General features: G+C 48.3%; 1 protein-coding gene across 6 annotated transcripts in view; it reads right to left on the bottom strand.

Annotated features, from left to right (window-relative positions):
- Positions 1-17,489, bottom strand: part of ZBTB7C (zinc finger and BTB domain containing 7C) — a 151,097-nt gene that overhangs the window by 113,937 nt on the left and 19,671 nt on the right. The window contains exon 1 of one of the 6 annotated variants that reach the window (XM_074532648.1): positions 15,787-16,179. The exons of the other annotated variants lie outside the window; for them this stretch is intronic. The gene's annotated coding sequence lies outside the window, so the exon portion shown is untranslated. Of the gene's footprint in view, positions 1-15,786; positions 16,180-17,489 lie in introns of those variants that run through there. 6 annotated transcript variants of the gene reach the window in all.

Raw genomic sequence — 17,489 nt, 5'->3', positions numbered from 1 at the left:
ATTTTGGCACATTGGGAATGAGGAATTGCTGGCTGGGAGGGTGGGCAGGCCCTGGCCCAGGGTGCCCAGAGCAGCTGTGGCCGCCCCTGGATCCCTGGCAGTGTCCCAGGCCAGGCTGGTTGGGGCTTGGAGCAGCCTGGGACAGTGGGAGCTGTCCCTGCCCATGGCAGGAGATGGGACAAGATGGGCTTTAAGCTTTGGATCCCTTCCAATCTAAATCATTTGATGGTTCTGTGGTGTCTTTCCCCCCTGTGCAAAGTGGGGACATGTCCACCAACACAGCTGCAAACCCTGGTGCAGGAGGGACCTGCACAAAACAGCCCAAGGGTGACAATTCAGCCTTGTTTTAGCATTAGGGCCACAGCAGCTAAAGCAAAACAACAGCCACCATGCAGAGCAGGAACACTTTTACACCAGCAGCTACCCAAAACACTTCTAGAGCCCATCCAAAGTTTGCCACTGCCACAGAAAATGAATTTTGCCTTGCACTCTGTAGCAAAGAGAGCTGCAGGTTGCCTTTTCCAGACACAGCTGCTTGCAGTATGAGTAACAGAAAATGTGTTTTCCCCACATATGGGCAACCATCTGAAAGCCCTGCTACACCAACCTGACGGCAGAACCAAACAAATGTTTGGTGACATTTCCCTATTGCTGTCTCGCAGTTAAATAAGCTTTAAAAAAAAAATCCCTTTCTTTGGTGCTGGCTAATTCTATTTTAACAGCATGAAAATCCTTCAGAGCTTAGCAGCAGAGACTGAAGCAAGCCAGGTAAAAGTAACGGGAGAAGAGAAATGTAAACCCGAGCATCTCCCCTCTCCTCCAGAGAACAGCAGTGCCTTGCTGTTAGCAATTAAAGAAACAAAAGCTACGAGGCTGCTGCCATCCCCCTGCACACAGCTCTTCCCAAACCTCGGATGTGGATGACAGCTACTGGATCCACACTGTGCAAAATGTTTCTCCAGAGGTTTGCGACCTCCATCTCGCCTGCCGCGGCGCTGACAGCTCCCAGTCGCCAGTGGGCACGGGAATGCTCCAGCAATTCCAGAGGGATCACTCACCCCTCCACACGTCCCAACTCTCTCTTCCTCCCCTACCACCACACACTTGGTTTTGGGCTGCATTTGGAAGCTTAGCCTGTTAATTAGGGTGAAGGAAGGCAGCGTCTCCAGGCCTGACCTCCAGTGTCCTCAGCTCCTCTGTTTGGTGGCGCTGCCCCTGCAGAAAGCCTGGCAGGACGGGGCTGCTCTCTGCCTCATGGGAGCAAATGATAACAGCAGAGAATTACAGCCTCCAGACTGCCTAGGGATGGTTCAAATAGCGGAGCAAGGTGCAAAGGACTTCATGCTCTGGTCTGAAAAATCAGCAGCTTTTTCAGAGTAATTTCTGGGTAACCCTGTGATTTCTTTTTTTCCCCAATTTCTTCTGTTTCCTGCCTATTGAATATTGCACAGTTTCCTCCAGAACACAGAATAAAATTAGTTGAGACTCACTGCAATGGGAAACTCTTTTTTCATACCAATTCTTCAGACCCAGGGGAACGACTACAACGGAAAGGAGCTGAAGACAAAAACGAGCTGGGGGATGATCCTCAAAGACCAATTAAGCCTCTGGCATCCTTCATTTTGATGATGCTCCTCCCTGGGCTCCAGCAGGCAGCATGATGCATCTCCTGCCCAAAATGCTAAGGAAAGAACACACATTACTGCCTGCAAAGAGGGTACATCAAGATCAATGGCTCTCTGCAGACCCCAGTGTGAGAATGATGTCACTCCACCTCCAGACGCGTGGTAACGAGCCCTACAAAGGAAAACATCTTGCATCACCCAGATGTCTGTGGAGCTCACCCTCCAAAATAGAAAGGGCCACTGACCTGAAAAAATCACAGACTTTGTTTTTAGGAGGGTGGGAAGATGGCAGTGAGAGAGAATGGGTAGCGCAGCAGCCCAGGATAGTAAAATCATAGCACAGTTTGGGTTGGAAGGGATCACCCAGTGCCACCCCCTGCCATGGGCAGGGACACCTTCCACTGTCCCAGGCTGCTCCAAGCCCCATCCAGCCTGGCCTGGGACACTGCCAGGGATGGGGAATCCACCACCTCGCTGTGCTGGGTGGGCTCAGTCAGGACAATGCTCCCTAAGCTGCGGTGCCAGCTCCCCAAGGTGTCTCCTCCAGCCCAGGAATGATGCCGCAATAACTCCTGCCAGTGGATTCATCACCTGCTTTACTGTGGAGCCCAGGATGGCCAGCGAGCGTCGGGATGCTGCCCTGGGCACCATGGGCGGCCCTACAGCCCTGCCATGAAATTCTGAATTTAGGAACACAACACGTGGTGGTGCTAAATTCAGGGGCTGTTTATTCCTGCACGAGTTTTCCCTCAGTCATTTTCACAAATTCCAAACCAGAACATTCCAGGAGCTGGAAGAGGTGAATAATTTTTTTTTTTTTTAATCTAATGACATGTCCTTCTTGTATAAAAAGCAGGAGGAAAATATCTTCAATCAGTGAGAAACAGATCTGGAGGCAAATGAAAGAGGGTCGTCAACACAGACAAAAAAAATAAAAGCTTGCCACCCCTCCAAATTTTGTTTGAATCAATACTAAATTACTTAGTCCACTACTACCAAGACTTGTTTAATCTTTCCTCCTTCTAACTGTTAACTGTAATTCCCAAACAAAAAGTTGAAAAGCTTCATTGAGAAGCTGTCAAAAAGAAAATGTTTTGGCATTTCCAAAGTGACACATTTCATTCTGACATTTCACTTGAAATGCCTGGACATTAAAAATAAATTAGCTCCCCCTGGGGATTTTCAACATATCCAGTTGCCAAATTCAATTTAAGCTTATGAATAGTCCAGGCCTTCTGAAATCCAACTTTTGAATTCACAGAATCCCAGAATGGTTTAGATTGGAATAGGCCCTAAAACTCATCCCATCCCACACCCTGCCATGGGCAGGGACCTTCCACTGTCCCAGGTTGCTCCAAGGCCAATTCCTACCTGGCCTTGGACACTCCCAGGGATCCAGGGACAGCCACAGCTCCTCTGGGAAACCTGTGACAGGGCCTCACCACCCTCACATTATGAAATTTCTTTCTAATATCCAGTCCAAATCTACTTTAATTAAATTACACTGGAAGTTCAGTTCAGTTTTGGTCCAGACCGTGATGCTGATACCCGAAACTTGATCTCCAGCCAACATCTCAAGCCCAGAAATATTTACACCTTATGAAAATATTATATATGAAGAGAATGAGTTAGCCTATGACCCAACAACAGCCTCTCAAATTATTTTAACATGTGTTTTTCTCCTAATATACTGCTGTCATTCATGGGGATTAATGGTTGTTATTAATCACCTCATTTGAAGGCACTGGAGAAAACCATCCCCCCGTGCACAAGCCAGAGGGAACATTATTTATCTGCTATCACCAACACATAATAAAAACAATTTCTGAGTAGATCTCACCTCTCATACACAGACGACCATGTCATGCCTTGAGTGATTTGCAAGGCTTTGCAGGCATGACAAAACCAGCCAGCAATGACAACCAAGGGTATCGTCTCACAGCCCCTCCTCAGATGAGTAATGCTCATGCAGATAAGCACATCCACCAGCCTGAGGCCTTGGTGAAGACTTCTGGGGACACCAGAGTGGTCACACCCCTTGTGGCTTTCCAAGAGGCTGCTGGTGGCACTCAGCAGGGACCCCAGAGCAGGAACCTGGGCTGTCCAACCTGGTGGAGCTGTCCTACAGCTGTGTTTCCAGAAGATGTCACACAGAATCACACAAGGGTTTGGATGGAAAAGGTCTTTAAAGATCATTTTGTTCCAATGCCAACCACCATGGGAAAGATATCCACTATCCCAAGTTGCTCCAGGCCTCACCCAGCTGGCCTTGAACCCTTCCAGGGATGGAGCAGCCATAGCTTCTCTGGGAGACCAGTACCAAGGCCTCACCACCCTCCCAGCCAAAAATTCCTTCCCAATACCTATTCTAAATCTCTCCTCTTTTAGTTTAAAACTAAAACCATTCCTGCTGGTCACTCTCAATCGTCCCAGTCCAGCTTGGACAAGCAATGGCCAAGGGAAACTTGCACCACTAGGCCCAAATCCATCACCGTGCTGGTGTGACCTCACTGGGTGACTGAGGGACCAAAGCCACTCTAGGCCAGGAGAACCTGGCCCCAGTACGTTCCACTTTTCCCAACCACCAGCAAGGCACCAACTTTTTCCAACAGCAAGAAATCTGAACACAGGATCAGCTGTGGAGACTCCAGGGGGACGCTTTGCCTGGTTTTGCTTTTTAACACTGCAGTTTACTCATATTGAAGGCACCAAAGACAGATCTGAGACCAGGACAGACAACAAACTCCCACTCTCCTGGATGTCTGTAATATCAGGTCTAAACCTAAATATCCTTGCACTCTCCTGAGGAAGGGTACAGTGGATCTGAAATGCCGACTCTGCTCCAGCACAGGCTTCACATTGAACTGCACACTTAAGAAAAACTTACATGTTTATACACCTTGCTTGCACAGCATGGTGCTTGTAGGCTAGAAGCTCGAGTTCCTTCTTCTGATTCACTCCTTGAGTGAGTCAAACTATTTATTTGAACTCAAATCCACATGAGGTGCAGAACAGCTCAGGCTTCGGCTCAGTGCCAGCTGCACTCCCATTGTCCACCATATAAAAGCAGGTATCCTGGCACGGACACAGGAGGTATGAAATACAGAAGATGACAAAACACTGCTTTTGTAAGACACCTGCAGAAAAAAGAACTAATGCAATAGGAAAAAAAAGGCGAAAAAGAAAACAGAAAGATCTATATTTTGCTTTTCTCTCCTGTTGTCCTTTCTCCGGATTCTTTTACCTCTTGCTTTTTTTTTTTGAGGTTAGGGACAGAAGAACCAGCCTCTTCACATTCAGCCTTTTCTCCATTCCCCACACAGTGCCGTATTTAATCCATGCCCTGAAGCTCAGCCAACATCCCTTATTAAATGAAGTTGGCTCTTCATCTGCTGAACTACAAAAAAAAATTAAAAAGCAATCTTATGAGAAATACAGGGCTTCTGGGAATCCTAAAATGATTTGTGTTGGAAGAGACCTTAAAGCTCATCCAGTTCCATCCCTTGCCATGGCAGGGACACCTCCCACTGTCCCAGGCTGCTCCAAGCCCCATCCAGTCTGGCCTTGGACACTTCCAGGGATCCAGGAGCAGCCACAGCTGCTCTGGGCACCCTCTGCCAGGGTTTCCCCACCCTCACAGCCAAGAATTCCTTCCCAATATCTAATGTGAACCTCTCTCCTGTCAGTTTAATATTCCTAACGAGGCTGCTCCTTTCCTCTGGCCTCCTAAACTAAAAAACCTGTTGGTATAAATTCAGATCTGGGCTTTTCACCAACCTGAACCCTCCAGCTGAAAACCAAGCTCATGAAGGAAATCCTCTTAAGCATGCCAGGTGTGTTTGCACTGGACTGGGTTAGTACACTGCACTGAGGTGGCACATCCAAGGCTTGACACACATGCACTCTTCCAAGAAAGATGCACTAAAGGTTCCTTGACTCCTTTCTGCAAGGAAGAAGCCCTGGCCCTGTTGATTGGCACAGCAGATAATTCCAGTAACTATTCTGCTCATGTAGAAGTTCTCTGTCATTCCAGGTGAGTGGAGCATCCCCTACATCCCACTTCACCAGGGGATTTCTCCCACCAATCCCACATCCAGAAACACCCCATGCATGAGCAGTGGATCACCTCAAGGAGCAATGGCAAGGAGGAGCTCCAGGCTCTGGAAATGGGGTGCTGGATAGATGTTTTGACATTTAGGGAATGACACAAATGTACTTTCTCTCAAGCAGTATCTGATGAGCTCTGCTCAAGACCACATGCAAGGAGCAAAAGCCCCTGGAGTACAGTAGAGTACAAATGGTCTCTAACAGAGTATGTGGCTGTTACATCAGTATTAATCCCCTCAGCAGCTAAATTCTGGGAGGCTCATGAAATCTCTCTCTTTTCCCCACTGTACCAGTGAAAGGTCTTCAGCAACTTCCATCCAAACAACTGTCCTTTGTGAATAACAGGACCGTTCATGGAGTATAATTTTATGACCTCATTCAAGCAATTTTAGCCAAATTGTGCTTTCTCTCTTGAAGAGCTGCCTTTGGTGAGGAGAGATTGTTCACAACCACAAAAGCAACAAAAATACACATTCTTTACTTCCACAACCTGGTCTTTTTTTTTTTTTTTTGGTCATTTATTTCCAAAATACCTGCTGTCTGTCAGCATGCTGCTTCTCCTCTGACAGAGACTATAACCATTACTCAAAGATCATGGCATCTCACAAGAGTTCAGTGGGAAACGAGAGGAAAAACTCCCTGGGTACATAACTGAAGTTTTCATTTGAGGATAGGGGGTGGATTAACTGAAAGAAAATTAAATCAGCTCTAAGGTCTCAGCTCTCTGCTGGTACAAGCAGGTGCAAATTCCAGCACAGAGCCAAAGCCACATCCACACCCATCCCTCTGAAAGCAGCATGATTATCACTGCGGGAAATAACCTCACAGAATGGTTTGGGTTGGAAACCATTAAAGTTGGGACCTCAAAGCCCAACATCCATTCCACCCCCTGCCATGGGCAGGGACACCTTCCACTGTCCCACGTTGTTCCAAGCCCCATCCAACCTGGCCTTGGACATTTCCGTGGATCCAGGAGCAGCCACAGCTTCTGTGGAAAGCGCCTACCAATGTCTTAAGTGCATACTAGGATAGAGGGAAGCCTGCTCTAATCACTAGGCTAACAAGAGACAAAATATACTTTAAAATTAGGGTGGGACAGGTCTAGGGTGGTTTGACAGGAAAATGAAGAAATAGCTATGCTGGATCTATGCCCCATTGCTTCCCCAGTGTTCTCCCACATCTGCAACCCTCTGCCTCTCTCCTCTCATGTGGTGAATGCTCCAGGAACTCTCCAGGATTTTCTTTCCATGCTGATAGCATCCTGCATTCTCTCAGCCTGGAATCCCACCCACTGCCAGGACCTATCTACAGAGAAGAGGCTGCCTCCCCATCTTCTATCTCCTTTCCATCCCCAAATTTAACACCAGGCTTTGCTTTACACCAAGATCTGTATCTTAAGTCATTCCATGTCATCCCATTCCACTTACCACAAACAATGTCATAATCAAAGCATAAAAAGAAGGGAGAAATAGAAATAGAGAGAGAGAGATCCCCCCAGCACGTATCTGTGACAGAAACCATTCCTGTGCCTGTAGACCAGAAGAAAAGAACACACGAGCTGAAGAAGGGAGACCAAAATGGCAGCATGAGGGATTTTTAAGAACAAACAGGAGAGGAAAACCATGGCCACAATACAAGAAACCACTTTTCAAGCTACTGAAGACAGAATAAAACACAAGAATAGCTTCTCCTCTGGCCTCTGCCTGCAGCAGGCCAGCAACAGACTTGAACAAAACCCTGGTTGGTTTCCAGGTCTGATGCATTTAGGGAAGATGTGTGCTGTCCCGAAAAGACCCTGCCACTCCAGGCACAGCACACACTGCCACAGACACCCTTTGGCTCCCACAGTTACTAAATTTACTAAAAAGCCTAAGCAAAACTGCATTTCCCAGCAATAAAACCCCTTCTCTGATGGCATCACCGGAGATCCCACTTGTGCATTAATTCAGAGGCTGCCCATTACCTATTAATTATGGGACACTATTATGCAAATAATGACAATTAATTAAACCTTCACTTATTAATCTAATACAGTTTCTTCCTTGCTGTTCTCAAATACACCCCAGGCAAGCAGTTACAATTTTTTAACTATAAAAGTGGCAGTCTATGGGCTGACACTTCTTTAAAGGATGTCTTTAATATCAAAATAAAGTAAAACTGTCTTGTCTCCTGAGTGCAACTGCAGTAATGAGATGTTAAACCCAATCTCTCCCAGCCTGCCGGGCTGAGGGAGATGGGATGTTTCCTTCCCAAAAACCTCATCCTTCTCCTAGGAGACTGCTTCTCCTCACTGAGCATATCTGGGCATACACAGTCCTGGCTTGGTATTTCTCTGGCTCTCACCCAAATCAGCTTTATGGGAAACACAGAGCTCCTGGGAATCACAGAATCCTAGAATTTCAGGTTGGAAGGGATCTTTAAAAGTCATCTAGTACAACATCCCTGCCATGGGCAGGGACATCTTCAAGCACATCAGGTTCAGAGTCCGGCCTGTACTGGTCTTGAATATTTTTGAGGATGGGGCACCCACCACTTCTCCAGGCAGCATTGGGAGGCACCATTGCATCCCTCTTCCTCCTCCTCTTCCTCCTCCAACAGCCACATTTTTTGCACTGCTTAAGCACCCTGTGCTGCAGGGAGAAGGTGCCTCCTCCTGAGATGCACCACCTCCCCTGACTGCTACGTGTCTTGCTGTGCTCATGTGTGTGCTCTACACCACCCCTCGGACCTGCAACACAGCCCTGTGTCACAGACATCTTTTATGAAAAATCCTTTCCTTAGGATTCCTCCTGAGAAGCTGAGAGGCCTCAGGAAAAAAATGTAAACAATGATTATCTGCTGCTGTGGAATGCAACAGGTGCATCTGGGATTGGCCCATGTGGTTGTTTCTAATTAATGGCCAATCACAGCCCAGCTGGCTTGGACAGAGAGTCTGAGCCACAAGCCTTTGTTATCATTCTTTCTTTTTCTATTCTTAGCCAGCCTTTTGATGAAATCCTTTCTTCTATTCTTTTACTATAGTTTAAATATAATATATATCATAAAATAATAAATCAGCCTTCTGAAACATGGAGTCAGATCCTCATCTCTTCCCTCATCCTCGGACCCCTGTGAACACGGTCACAACCCTGAGACAATTTTCAAGAGCCACACTTACTGTCACCATGGCAAATCACCCTCTGGCTTGTGTTTTACCTCTTGCATTTCTTTTTTCCTACCAGACAGGGCCCTCGTTTTTCCCAGGCAGTGTGTGCAGAGCCAGGGCATGGCAGGCAGGGCTGGGAGTGCTCTTCCTCACCGATGTCATCATCAGCCAGCGTGAGGGATGGGGGTGCCTTGCTCTGCAGCTCCTGACGTGACTCAGAACAGCCTGGGAATTACACTTGGAATAAGTGATTAAAAGCCCTGACTTACTCCTCCACTACCACGCAGGGGCAACGCTCTCGGCAGCACCGATCAGAGCTGCGCCCTTCTAAAGGAGAACAAAATGAGGAGAAACGGGAGCTGGTACTCCTCCAGACTGCTCCCTGGGTATGTGGAGGTGGGAATAAGGGCTTGGAAAGCCCTCAGAAGGGAATCACCAGCACGCATTTCATCACTCCTTGAACCCCAGCACAGAGTCACCTCTTTGAAAAAATACTTCTCCACAATGCCAGCCTTCTCCAGGCTAGTCACTGCAGGCAGCAGCTCTTTGGAAAAAACAGAGGCACTGCAGTCATTTTGAAATGCAGGTGCCCAGACCCTCAATAAGATGTTATATCTATCTCAAACATTAAAATAAGCAGCTTGGATTCTCTTGGCAGGGAGGGAATCCTGGTGGGAAGAAGGAAACAGGATTCCAGAGGAGGAAATGCAGAGCAAAGGAAGGGTTTGAAGGGGAAGGGAGGAGGCCCCTCGACTAGAAGCAAAAAACTACAGCAAAATAAACTTGTTCAGATGGTCTCCTGGGGATTTGTGGCCTGAAATTCCAGCCACCTCCACCCATGGACAAGAAAAGAGCTGGAGCAGCAGAGACCTGGAAGATCCACCCTCAGCAGTCTGTGATCACGGGCATCAGCTGCCTTTACAAACCTCAATCACAAGGAGTATCTTGGCCAGTTCCCCTCTATTTTTTTCTGAAAAGCTCCACGCTGTTGCAGCCCCACATTCCCAGGTGCTTCATAAATTTCCCAGAGCTTGGGAGAAAAGTATTGTCTCTGCCTTCCTCAGGTGGAAATAAGTGCTCAGGAATTCAATTAGCATGTAAGAATGCTCAAGCCTCTGTGCTTGAGTCTCCCACATGGAATTAACTTATGGGCTTCACAGCTGAGGACCAGGTAAACAAGAGATTCCAGCCCTTTATTTAGGCACCCACCAAAATCAATTTCATGTAACTCAGCCTAGAGTGGCTTGGTCAAGGTCATGCATGGAGCCTGAGCAGAAATTAATTGTGAAGAACCCAAAGAAGATTTAAAAGGGAGAATAAAAGCACTCTTCTTCCCAGATCTGAATTACTTTGCATTAACCCAAGCCTGCTCTGAAGCACCAAGCCACCCACGGAGGAGTTGAACCTCAAGGCTTGCCCTTTGCTCATCATCAGAAATGAGCCCCAGCACAACACTGAGCTCCATCCTCCTGGCAGAACAGACTGAGCTGTGTGCTCCTGCCTTGGCTGCCAATTCCATAGCCCAAGTCCTCTCCTTCTGCAGCCATTCCCACCTCCCACCAGCTACACTGTACACAGTCATGACACCACATCCCAGCGGGATCACAGAATCCCAGAAGAATTCAGGTTGGAAAAGATCTCACAGACCATCCAGTCCAACCTGTGCCTGTCCTCCACATTGTCACCAGAGCACTCAGTGTCACACCCAAGCATTCCTTGGATACTTCCAGGGATGGGGAGTCCAACACCTCCCTGGGCAGTCCCTCCCAATGTCTGACCACCATTTTCATGAAGATGGACACTCCTTGGCCATAGTTAGGATGGTTGGATGACCAGCAGTCTAAGGTTCCCCATCTCCTTTTCACTGCCCCAAAACTCCCCCATTTACCTCTTCCCTTCCAGGTGATTGTCCCACCCATGCCAATTCCATCACTGCCTTCTATAAAGTTTTCAAGGATCAAAGTAACAAACTCTGGGGCTCCTTGTATTTGAAAGGAAAGGGGAAAAATCCAAGCAATTTGTTTTTTTTTAATTTGGCATTTTCTGCAAGTTTTATGAGGCAACTATCTAAAAGTATGGAAAATTAGTGTAAGTCAGGATCATTTCACTGCAGACCTTAACATCCTCCACCTCCTTAAGGACAGAAACATCAGAAGAATCACAGACACTAGTTTGGGCATTGCCTGAATGTTTTATCCTTACAATTCCCTGACCATATTACAGAGAGGCCCACAGACCTTGCCAGGAGGGTACATTATCATACTAGGCCAGCTACTACTGCTTCACTTGCAACATCAAAAACATTTTCTGCCCTGGAAAAGGAGAGAGATGCTCCACAAGCAAGGCAGTGGAAACACAAAACCTGGAGTGACCTGTTGTGGTCACACAGGCATGCAGTGGCCAAAGGAGGGAAACACCCCAGCGTCCCCCCAGGGAACTGTCACCTCCTGGGATGAATTACAGCCCTCAACATCAAATTTTTGCCATTTGTCCTCACCTTACTTCCTCCCAAGACAAGCTGACCTGAATGTAGTTACCTGTTCTGCAGCAGGTGTGGAGATCAGCAGCATTCCCAGCTGGAAGTAAGAGCTGACTGATGCCAGGATCCAGGAGGAATCAGAGACAGGTAAGAGGTGGAACTGGCATTTAAAGGTCCTTAAACACCCTGCCATGAACAGGGACATCTACAACCAGACCTTGTTGCTCGGAGCCCCATGCAATCTGGCCTTGAATGCCTCTAGGGATGGAGCACGCGTTACCATCCTGGGCAACATGTGCCAGTGTTTCACCAGCCTCATTGCAAAAATCTTCATCATTCTGCCCACTTTAAACAGACCCTCTTTTAGTTTAGAACTGTTCTCTCTTGTCCTATTGCAACAGGCCCTGCTAAGGACTCTGTCCCCATCTTTCATGAAGACCCTTCAGGCACTGGAAGGGACTCTGGGGTCTCCCTGGAGAGAGGCTGAATGCTCCCAGTTCTCCCTGCTTTTCCCATGGCAGAGATGCTCCATCTTATCCCAGTGCCCTGCAAGCCAAGGTGATCTCAGCAAGTTCCAGCCAGCACATGGGGCAGGCACACACTTTTACATTCCAACATGGATATAAAAGTGTGTGCAGGGTGCCTGTGTGTGCCTTTGTGCTTGTGAGAGCACAGACTGTGCAGCCACCTCCTCCCAGACTCACACCAGCACCTCCCCACCTCCTCCAACACCGAGCACAGCCCTGCTTGGTGTAAATCCAGGATGTGAATCCACACCAACTCCAACGCCTTCAACGCTCAGCCCCGTCCTCCTGCCTACCACAGAATGGGAAACAGCCTTGAAATAATGACTGTAATTACAGTTTGGTAGGTCTTAAAAGTAGCAGAGAAAGACAGCCATCCTCTTCACGACATTCCCAGTATAACATGTCACAACAAACGGCCCAAGGGAAATATGTGGAGCTGGACATAAATATTTTGATGTGCTTGTGATAAAGATTCTTGGTACTTACTGTCCACTGTTAAAAAATTGGGCTGCTCTCCATGCTTGCAGCTCTACCCAGGCATGCACCCTCATCTGCTGCACACCAAGGGCCCTGAAAAATCCACCTGCTCCTAGGAGTATTTATGACTTTCCACTGAAAGAGGGCTATGTTCCTTTTCTGTTTCTTTTAAAATAAAATAAAAAATTAGAGAGTGGACAGGCGGCTAGGAATTTCTGAGGTTTGACAGCCCATAATCAGAGATGAACTTGCCTGAAATAGAAGGAAACAAGAAGGAAACAAGCCCCTGAACTGCTCCCCGTTCATTTTTAGCAAGCAAACCAGGTGAGCACAGCAACTGCTATTTACCCTCTGAGTCACAGGAAACAGCACCCAGATGCTTTGCCAAAGCTTTGCAAGACTGTAAAAAAACATAAAATAAAAATAAAAAAATCACACAAACTATTTGAGGCGAGTCTCAGAGCTTGCAAATTCCCTGTGAAATCCAGGCTTGGGATAATGAAGAGCCCCAGGGCTGAGGTCAGGCTGCTGCTGAGCACCTGCACTTAGCAATGCATCATTGACCGAATTCTGCTCGGGGCATCAAAGCCCCACAGACGTCACTGGCTGCACAGTCTGGCCCAGTAACCCGTAATTTCCCTGTAATCAGAAGCAACAGGGTGAGAGTTTGAGTGGCCATGCATAATGCATGTCCTCTGGCACGGCTCAGGGAGCGGGAGATGAGCACCACAGCTGGCAGCACCAGCCACAGCGCTGGAGAACAGGACACCCCCAAACCCACAGAACAGCTCCAAGTGCCCTCTAACACCCAAAAGGCTCACCTCCCCTCTCTGCTCCCAGATTTTTCCCCATGCAGCAGTCACACAAGGATGATTTCACTGTGGCTGGTACCTACCTGCTCGTGGGCATCTGCTGCTCCTCGGGCTGGGTGAGGGCTGAGCATGCTGTTTAAACACATCACCCCCTCTCTCACAGAGTATGGAAAAAGCCAGTTGATTAGTTTATCACCTGTAAGCAACACTCACTTTTCCATGACACATCCCACACTCAAAGTCCCTGGTAGTTTCACAGCACTCTGTGGAATTGCTCCCTTACAGGCTGTTGCGGATACTTTTCTTTCCATTCCCCCTACCAATCCACCATCAACTTCATCATCATCATCATCAGCCCAGACACCCTCATGCCATCCACCATCCAGTACACACCCCTAGACATCAAGTTCCATCCCTCACCCCAGTTGTGACAACCGCATTCTTATCCCCACATGAAGGGAAGCTGGTTTTATTCTGCTTTTCCCTTTATTTTCCCTCATGTGTTCTTCCCCAGCCCTCTGATCCCTCATTTCCTGTACTCTTGGCCCTTCCCTAAAAATCCCAGTCAGTTTTAGACATCCCTGGGAACCCCTAGGGCATCTTATAGCAAGTTCTACACAGTCCCAAAACACTCTTCTCCCCAAAACTGTAATAAACTCACTCCACCAAGGGCAACCAAGCCGTTCAGTTCATGTGGCTTTCCAGAAAGAGCCTTCCTCACCTGGACACCCACAGGTGGGTTTCATTCCAGGGCTAAGGTTCTACCAGGTCCCTTCCCCATGCAGAGTCACAACTCCACTGGCACAGAAACCAAACTGGGAGCACTTACCAGAGATTCACTCCTCTGTTTTTTATCAAAAAGGCACAGGACTGAGCCCAGAAATCATCCAGGTCCACCTGCCTGGGACACCAGCTACAATGCCAAATTTGGCCCCACCACGGTGAAGGAGAAGCTCCTTCAAAAGGTTCCTGTAAGCCAAGGATGTGGCAGCTGCAAACAGCAGGAACCTTCTGCTGGAAAACGGCAGCCAATAAAACTCCCCAGAGTGGTGGTTAGGTCCTTCCTGCTGCAGCTAAAAAATCTGGGTTTGTCTGGCAGGAGGGCTCTGCCCGATCACAGAATTATCAGCCTTTCATTTACCACCAGGGTGTCACCTTTAAATACACCTCCTTCAAGTGATCAGTGCTGAGCACACCCCGTGCCATCACTGCTGGAAGAGGACCAAGTGAAATCATGACAGACCTACCAAAAAAACCCACGTGAATAGAGCACCTGGACAGCACTGGATGCTCCCCAGCCCAATCATGAGCCAGGACCAGAGGTGGGAGCAAGGAAAGAATCAAGATTTGAGGTTGCTGAAGCAGAGCAGACCAGACAGCCAACATCAAGTGATGTTTGCTACTGCAAATCTGCCAGCAATGAAAGGGAAAGCCCACCTGACAGACACCTCAGGGTGTGAGGCTCAGCACATGCAGGGAAGGTCGGCAGACAGCGAGTGGGAGAGAGAAGGGCACAAACTGGGACCTACAGAAAATGCCTGCAAGAACTGATTTCCTGCAGAAAACAGGGTCTCTAGCTCTTTGTGAAGACAGCTCCAAGTGCTGCTCAGGAGATCTGGTTCCAAAAATTTCACTCCAAGTCAAGGTTTGCTGTTGGGAAGGAAGACTGATGTATCTCTGCCCTTGCTCAGGCTACATCTCTCTGCTCAGAGGACGAGACACAAGAGCCTTCCCACACCACCAACAGCATCCTTCTCTTTGCCTTTCTCTGGTCTGAACTTGTGCTACCTGGCAGGTATCACACACTTCTTCAACCCCTCTCCCCCTATCCAAGCTGCAGCAAGGGGTGGGTGAGCCCCATGCATCAGCTGGGGTGCAAGACCCTAAAACAATCTTGGTCAGATCCTGTGACATCGCCTGTGTGGTTTGTAGAAACAAATTGAAGGGGACCCAAGGAGTTGAAAGGGGATTTCAGAGGGGGAAAACCCAGTGACAGATCCACAGCTTGAATAATCTTTACCAGGCTCTGCCACTGTCACCAGCCAAGGACCTTCTTCCAGGATATGGGGCCACCAAGACCTCTTTCTTTGCATGTTCCTCCCGACTCTCAGGAGCAGAGAGGTTCATAGACACAAACAAATACCTCTGGCTCCCCAGGAAACAAAATAGTTTTGGGAAGTGAACCACACCTCCAAAAGACCCATGTCCTTCACCCCACTCCGTGTCCTGGCATGCTAGCACCCAACACGCACAAAATACAACTTCAAGCCCAAAAAACACACTATTACGTAAACCCTCCATCCCCTCCCTCCCCACACACTGAGCAGATCACAGGCATCACTCTCCAGAGCATGTCTGGTACTGGGTTATAGGGGTTAAACTTTATGGCCTCAAAATCAACATTTTAAACCAAAAGGAGCAGGTGGAGGGGCGTGACAACATGCCATGCCCTAAGCTGCGTGCTCCTGCACTCGGGGAAACATCACCTGAATTCTTACACAAACCCACCCGAGCCCCACAGGTGCACCAAGGAAATTAAAGCAAAAACTGAGAAAGTGAAAATAAAACCTGAGAAAACTAAAATTAAACCTAAGAAAATTAGGATGCAAGATACCTCCTGCGATATGACGGCTCCCTGGATCAGTTGCTGTACGTCCTCAGGAGTTTTTGGGGAGAACACCTCCACATCAGCAAACCAACAGTACCGAAATGACTGCACCCCATCTCCTGCCTGCAGAACCTCCAGCTGGTGGGATTTTTTCCCTTTTTTTCCCTACAGCGGTTTGACTCAGAGGTCTGGCCAGACTCACAGCTCTCAAATTCGTTTAATAAATCATCTCCTAACCCCGCCCAGAAGCAAAAGGCAAATCTCTGTCTCCCAGGCACCTCCTGATTGGACTAACGTGCCTCTTGCTAATGACCCTGCGAGGAGTAGCACGGCTCGAGTGACGTGTTTATGAAGATAAATATTTTAACTTCACAGTTTAGCGCTGCAAACTCGTTCCAGACGGGGAGTCTCTTTAAGTTGGTTCCAGGAGAAAATGCCTCGATAATTAAATTTTTATTTTTTTTAATTCTCCCCTTTTTTTCTTTTTTTTTTTTTTTAAGCTATGAAGTATTAATTGCAGTGAAATACGTGGCGTGTCTTTCAGGTGCAATTAGTGGCTGCTGGTGGATGGGAAAAAAACCTGGCTGGTGAAGCCCAGGGAAGGGATGGGAGTGATTTCTCCCCTCAGCAGAGGGAATGCAGCACTTTGCCCTATCTAATCTCACTATAGCAACGGGAAGACCTTGGCAACCCCGATCTTTATGGTTATTAAGATGGGAGCGGGAAGAGTCGGGAGCGCAGTGCCGAGGGATGCTCGGCCGGGAGCCCGGCTGCCGAGGAAATAAAGCATCCTGTCTGGCTCGGGGGGATGCAGGGTCTGCCAAGCTCCCAGGGCGGGGCAGTAGCCTAAGGCTGGCTCCCCAAAACTTTTTTTTTGCGGTGGCTTTTTATGCCAAAGAGCATTTTCATGCATCTCCTTATCACAGCCTGGAGAAGGACCTACAACTCCTGATGCATGGACCTGCTGGAAGAAGCCACAGAGATGCTCCAAGGGCTGGAGACCCTCTGCTCTGGAGCCAGGCTGGGGGTGTTCACCTGGAGAAGAGAGAGCCTTTTTCTCTCTTAGAGCACCTGCCAGTAGCTAAAAGAGGTTTATAAAAAAGATGGGGACAAACCTCTTAGCAGGGCCTATGGCAATGATGATATTAAATTTAGAGAAGGTAGGTTTCAACTAGGTAGAAGGACTGAATTTTTACACTGAGGATGGTGAGGCTCTGGCACAGGCTGCCCAGAGAAGTTGCAGCTGCTCCATCCCTGGAAGTGTTCAAGGTCAGGCTGGGTGGAGCTCTGAGCAACCTGGTCTATTTCAAGACATCTCTCCTCATTGCAGTGGGTTGGAGAAGATGATCTTCCAACCCTATTCCATCATTCCCTAATTCCACCAAGGATCTGAGAAGATGCTGCTCTTAGGACCAGGGGTCAAGTCTGCATGCAGCTGCTGTCCCTCGTGCCCAGATTCAGGCACAAGGACATGCCCAGACAGGATGGGGACAAGGAGGCTCCCCCATAGCTGCCACCCAGCCCGGGGCTGCCAGCAACCTGCCCCACTGCCATCTCCAGAGATTGCTCACTCTCAGTTCCCACCAGGATGATTCACACTCAAATGCAAAGGCACAAAGTGCTCAGATCAGTTTATTGCAAAATAGAACATCCTGGTGACTGCCTGGCCCAGAGCCACTCCAGTCCCAGGATCCCAGACAGCGGGGACA

The sequence above is a fragment of the Zonotrichia albicollis genome, chromosome Z (genome assembly GCF_047830755.1).
Source record: "Zonotrichia albicollis isolate bZonAlb1 chromosome Z, bZonAlb1.hap1, whole genome shotgun sequence".
NCBI lineage: Eukaryota > Metazoa > Chordata > Aves > Passeriformes > Passerellidae > Zonotrichia > Zonotrichia albicollis.
This window is presented reverse-complemented; position numbering and strand designations above follow the sequence as displayed.